The following is a 7,008-nucleotide window of genomic DNA, read 5'->3' as shown; positions in this document are numbered from 1 at the left end:
CTATTGTTTTTCAGTGTGATTATCAAAAAGTTCAGTAAAGTTATAATTTAAGTTGTATTATTTAGTTTAAATAATAGAATGTAATGAATGTTACGTTGAGTACATTCGGGTACTGCGTAAACAGCAAGTCAAATATTTGTACGAATAAATATCAAATTAACAACTAGATGACAACATATATCATGATAGTTTATATCAGTATTTATATGATATGTTACAGAACCGAAGGATTCCTCTTTTGCTTACCTTACTATTTGCTAATTTAGCCAGATTGCGTCTACATCAGTTCATGTGCTTCGCCTTTCATACAAAGCTAGCTGCGTGTATTCGAACATGGGAGCAGCAATTGTAGCGAACGCACTGCCGCCTGGCGTAATAATGCCTCATTAAATTCATGGGACTTGTATTCGTCTTCACTGAAAGCGCTTCATGGTATGCGTAATCGAATTTACGTTTGTAACGGAGATGTAGTAAATAACCGGAATTAAAATACAAGACAGAAGAAAGAAGTTATACGAATGGGAACAGAATAACGCAACATAGAATTAATCATAACAGAATGAATAAAACAGAATCAAAGTGAATTATAATAAGCAAGGATATGAATACAGTAAAGTGACATACAATACATGTGAAAATGTAACGAAGAATAAAGAAGAAAGCAGAATAAAAATAAAAGCAAGATACCTAGAATTTTGGCGGTAATTCCCTTCCATATAAAACACCGTTCCAGTTGCGATGTCAATGCAGCATTCACAGTTTCGAACAAGACAGTTCATGAAGTAACGCCATGGCATGTGCAATGTTTTAGAGTGTAGTTGTACTGCATAACAGTCGGATTTATATTTTCCTGACATCTAATTGATATGAGTAATTTACAACCAGACTAAATGGCTCAATTATCTTTTATGTTCGCATTTTTTATTTTTTTTTTTTCGATTTATTTTGACGCGCATTAATCGAAATCGGCTTGTTCATGACAATTGGGTAAATTATGCGACAAAATTACTGTTATTTTGCTTGGGAATTTTATATAACTTAAAAATCTATTCAATTTACTAAAAAATTCTTCAATTTTATTGTCAATTGTCAATTTATCTCGGAATAAAAAACCCGGGACAGACTTAAGTGTAGGTAGAATGTCAGTACCTGGATACTCTGCGGATGCATCCTGGGTCATCTCGTTCTGGGGATGAGAGGTCTCGGTCCTACTAGACATGGCGGCAATCACTGCCCGTGTCACCTCGTCTAACTGCTCTCTGTTTACAGTTTGCCCTTAATGAATTCTATAGATACTGTGATACGTGGAAACTTACTGTTAATATTTGTAAAACAAAAATTGTTGTATTTTCTAAAGGTCGTCAACCCAAATATGTCTTTTCATATAATGGTTTACCTATTGAAATAGTTAAGGAATTTAATTATCTCGGTGTAATTTTCTCAAGAACAGGCTCATTTTTTAAAGCAAAAAAACGGCTATGTGAGCAAGCACAGAAATCAATGTATGGAGTTATAAGGAAGATAAGAACTTTTAATTTACCTATTGAGTGTCAATTAGATTTATTTGATAAAATCGTTGTACCAGTTTTATTGTATGCATGCGAAGTCTGGGGTTATGAAAATATTGAGATTATTGAACGTGTCCATTTAAAATATTTGAAACATATACTTAATCTGAAAAGTTGTACACCTAGTTATATGGTATATGGCGAAACTGGACGATTTCCTCTGTATATAACCATTTTTACTAGAATGATTTCATTCTGGGCCAACATAATCAATAGCAGTGAAAACAAGTTAAGCAAAATCATATATATGTATGTACGTATTCTTTTTGATAAGGGACAAATATTAAATCCATGGCTATGCTCTATAAAAAATGTTTTAGATAAATGTGGGCTTTCAAATTTATGGTGTGATCATGAATCGTACCATTATAACTCCAGTTGGATTAAGACAACTATTAACCAAAGGTTAAGAGATCAATTTTTACAAAAATGGCATAACGATATTCAGGAATCGACTAAGGGTGTTATATATAGAATTTATAAAACAAATTTTGAATGTGAACGCTACTTACTCTTGTTACCCAGTAAATTAAGAAAAATATTAGTTAAGTTTAGAACTACAAATCATCATCTTCCGGTTGAAATAGGAAGGTGGGGTATTGTTGAAAGAAGTAAACGTTATTGTAATTTGTGTAATTGTAACAAAATTGGTGATGAATTTCATGTTATATTAGAATGCAAGGCATTAAGTAAATTACGAAGTCAGTTTTTAGATACATATTACTGTTCTTCTCCTAACACCAAAAAGTTTTATGAAATCATGTCTTCAGTCGATTATGTCACATTAAGAAAACTGTGTTTCTTTATTTCAAAAATTAAACATATTGTTCGTTCACCCCACTTACTTTCTTGAACTTTACAACTATATTGTATATATGTAAATATGTTTGTTCTTCTTATGTACCTCTTGTACCATTATATGGTGTTGAGTGAAAATAAACTGAACTGAACTGTTCAGCGCTGCTGTTTGCTTTTGGGTTGACACGGTTTCCTTATCTAGGTTAGGTGAGGTGGAGAAATCAACCATATTCAAACTATGCTGGGGACCAGATAGATCAACCAGATTCACACTACGCTGGGGACCATCAGAGATGTCTGTTGCGACACGCTTCCGGTCGCGCGGCTTTGCACGTGGTGCAGGTGAGGCCTCTCGAGCTTTCCTCGTTTGCACAGTTTATTCATTAAAAAATAGATAAATAAACTAGAGACGAGCTCGTTGCAAGCAACGATTAGGTTTTCCGTCGTAGCTGCGTCATACTTGTGACGTATTACAAAAAATTGATAGCTGACCATAGTACAATATTAGATGTGTAAACACTGAGAAACAAAGTATTATATTTCTGTGACCGCGTAGATTTTACGGTGATAGAGAATTCGTCTGGGTCTGCATGGGTCGTGTGCAGTAGGAACCGGGTGAGGGAATGTTGGCATAAAGTGTATAAGGTAAAAGGTTGGGGCGCGCTGTGGGCCGTAAGCTAAAAACGAAGGGTAGGTTTGCCGTATTCCCGAAGGTCCACCAGTATACAGTTCCAGAGAAATAAACAGGCAATTGATGCAGGATTCCACATTATTGGACGAGACTCAACGATGGCAACATTATAACAATTTAACAGACAGACATGTTACAATCAAGTCGGATATGGCCAGAAGTGGGAGAGTCGGACGTGGCCGGGGCTGGCCGTCGTATTCCAGACTGCGCATTGACAATTGTACATAACTATTTATAAGAATATTAACAACTAGAGCAAAGCTCGTTGCAAAGCAACGAGTGGGTCTTCCGTTAATGTCGGATGTAAAGCTGGAAGTTCCTGTAAGAAGCAGAGCTCCTAAACCAATAACAAAAGTAACTAAAATAAAAAGATGAAAACAATTGAATTATTCCTGGTACGACTTAACAATATCCGAATCATTTTAAGTACGACTTAACAAAAACCTTTCTGATTTCAAGAACGACTTAACAAAAAAATCCGAATGTGTTTAAGTACGACTTAGCAATTATTTTTGGTACGAGTTAATATCACTTTAAACAAAACGCTATTTTTTAAACCAAGGACGCGGAATCAAAATTTCCGGAAAAATCAATTTTTAAACCCCGATATCTCTGTAATGCATCGTCCGATTCAAAAACGGATTTCAGTTTTGAACTCAGCATGAAAATTACTGTAAGATACGTACGTAAAATGTTTAAAATTGAAAAACATGAAAATTCAAAAAAATTGGTTTTGCTTCCGGTTTCGACCGGAAGTGTCTGAATTGAGTTTCCAGCCTTATGTCATAAGTAAAACGATTGTTCTATCTTTTCTGTAAATCTCATAGCTTTATCTTAAATCAAAAATGAGAAAAGCTCCGGACAAAATCACTTTTTAAAACGTGAAAAAAAAAAATATCTGACGAAATTGATGACGTCATCAAATAATTTTTTCATATCATAGAGATCTTTTAGATACACATTACACCTGTAAATTTCAAAACAATCGATGTAAGCGTTTTTGAAATATTTGAATTGGAAAAAAAATAAAAAGAATAATAATAATAAGAATAAGAAAACTAGAGCAAAGCTCGTTGCAAAGCAACGAGTGGGTCTTCCGTTAATGTCGGAAGTAAAGCTGGAAGTTCCTGTAAGAAGCAGAGCTCTTAAACCAATAACAAGAGTACCTTAAATAAAAAGATGAAAAAATCGAATTATTCCTGGTACGACTTAACAAAAACCGAATAATTTTACGTACGACTTAACAAAAACCTTTCCGATTTCAAGAACGACCTAACAAAAAAAATCCGAATGTGTTACAGTACGACTAAACAATTAATTTTTAGGTACAAGTTAATTTAACCAAGAACTTGATACTAATTTCTAAACCAAAAACGCGGAATCAACATTTCCGGAAAAATCATTTTTTGAACTCGTATATCTCTGTAATGCATCGTCCGATTTTAAAACGGCTTTCAGTGTTACATTCAGCTTAATAAGCTCTATAAAACACATATTCATTTTTGATTTGATCAGAAAATTCATTTTTTCGAAAAATTTGATACCCTTCCGGTTTCGACCGGAAGTGACAGATTTTCATTTCCAGCCTTATTACAGAGGTAAATCGATTAAATCATAACCATTGAAAATTTCAAGCCTCTATCTTGAAGCGTTTTTGAGAAACGCCGCGGACAAAATGACTTTTTGAAAATTTTAAAAATGACGTAACGTAAAAACGGAAGTGACGTTTTCAAAGAAACTTCACAAACTTTGAGGTATTATAGTTGCACACAACCTCTGAAAATTTCATCAAAATCGGTTGTAAACTTTTTGAGTTATAAAGCCGAAAAGGAGTCAGAAAAAAAAATAAAAAGAATAATAACTAGACACGATCTCGTTGCGAGCAACGAGGAGGTCTTCCGTCCGATTTAAGAAAATGGAATGACGTTTACCTTGATCTTCGTCAACGAAACATATCTTGGAATGGGGGTGGGATCTAAAAAAGCTATCAACGAAAGACTATATCCCCTTATTTGAGGGATAAGCTTTCATTTCAGGTAAAAGGTATTTTGGTTTTAAACACTTTCTGTGCAATAATTTAAATGTTTAGAAATTAGTAACAGTTCTTGAGATATCTTGGAAATATTGTTTTATGAACCGATCGTATAACTTCTTTAAGGGTTCTGATGACAAACAGTATATGGTTGTGTATTTTAAACATAATTTTAGCATGTTTTGTTCAATATCGCTTTCAGAGTTTTCCTGCATTCTGAGATACTGAAGATCAATATATATATAACAAAGAAGTAAACGATTGCTATGTATAGGCCAATAACATTATGATGAATATAATTGCTTCTATAACATATTACAAAATATTTACAGTTAATAGTCATCATTTAAAGTCTTTACAGCCCTCTCGGTCCTTTCTTTGAAGAGCCAGTCCCTTTTTCTTGATGTCAAATTATAAATAAAAGTTCATGTCATTTCAAACACGTTTTGTTTAACAAGTGTTTAGAAATTATGTACCGTTCTCGAGATGTCTAGAATATGTTGTCTTAGGGACCGATCCTGTAACTCCTTTTAGGGACCGGATAACAAAGAAAATTATGGTTGCAAATTGTTGAGTACAATATTTTGAGCATCCTCTATTCAATATTGCTTTTCAAAATTTTCCTTCATTTTGAGATTTTGAAAATCAAAATGGAGAAGACTGGACCTTTAAAATCCGTATTTACGTAACAAAGGAGTAAACAGTCACCGTGTATAGTTCAATAAGGTTATGATGAAGGTAATTGTGGCGTATTTTTTCATGTTAAGAAATATTTGATTGATTGATTGATTTAAATATGTAATATAAAGATGTATTTTAACAATATAGTTTATATCAATCGGGTTAAAAAGATACAGAAATTAATAAATAATTTTTATAATTTTTTTCGTGTCCACAATAAATATAGCATTTGAATATAAACCCCGCCTTAAATCGGTCACGTGATACCAGGCTCAGTCTATCACAACAACAATGGCGACGACGAGAAAGAGAGGTATACCCGTAATACCGTTAAGTTTGATAGATTTAGCCAAGAAAAAAAAGAGAGACAGAATGACAAAGCCGGATAGGAACAAAGAGAAGATTGTCATCGGAGACCATGTAGATTAATGGAATAGGAATTAAAGCCGAATTAAACTTAAGTTTAATAAATTTTTATCATGAAGTTGTAGGGATTTTGCTAGTCAGGTTCGTACGTGCTCCATGGCCATGTGTTCCATGTCTTTACTTTATAAGTTATGAACCACAAGTGGATTTTCATTTAGAGAAATCTTGAATAAAGAATGAATAAACACTCTCAGTACATGCATTCCTCAGGAGAGGGGGTATTCACTCATTTTACCGTGTCGTTGATGCTAAAATAGTGTTTCATCTTTATTACACATAATTAGCAATTTATATAATTCTACATTAATGAATAACGGGACAATAATGCTTCGGGTATAATCTAATATAAGATAATCTAATTCAAGACTTGAAAAACGTGATTCTTATTTGTAAACAAACTGTTCTTCCAATGGATTTCCCGCACTCATGCGCAGTGGCGTTACAAATGGCCGATCACATTAATATTCATCAGACGTGTAGCAAAATTTAGAGACAAATAACTGAAGAAAGAACATGTTTTACCAGCCTAGAGTTTGTGAAACGTCTAATTATAAGAAGCGTTATGCATATAATTAGTAAAAGTCACGTCAAAAATTTATTTTACTCCATATACGCCACATATACCTTTAACAAATTACAAAATATATTACCGTTAAAAGTTATCATTTAAAGACTTTAGAGCCCTCTTGGCCCCTAATTTGAAGACCCAGTCCCTTTTTCTTGATGTCAAATATAAGCTCTTGTCAATTTTAGTTTGTTTTAGGGGCCGAATATGTCACTCCTTTTAGGGATGACAAAGAAAATATAGCTGC

This window comes from Crassostrea angulata, chromosome 8 (assembly GCF_025612915.1).
Source record: "Crassostrea angulata isolate pt1a10 chromosome 8, ASM2561291v2, whole genome shotgun sequence".
NCBI lineage: Eukaryota > Metazoa > Mollusca > Bivalvia > Ostreida > Ostreidae > Magallana > Magallana angulata.
This window is presented reverse-complemented; position numbering follows the sequence as displayed.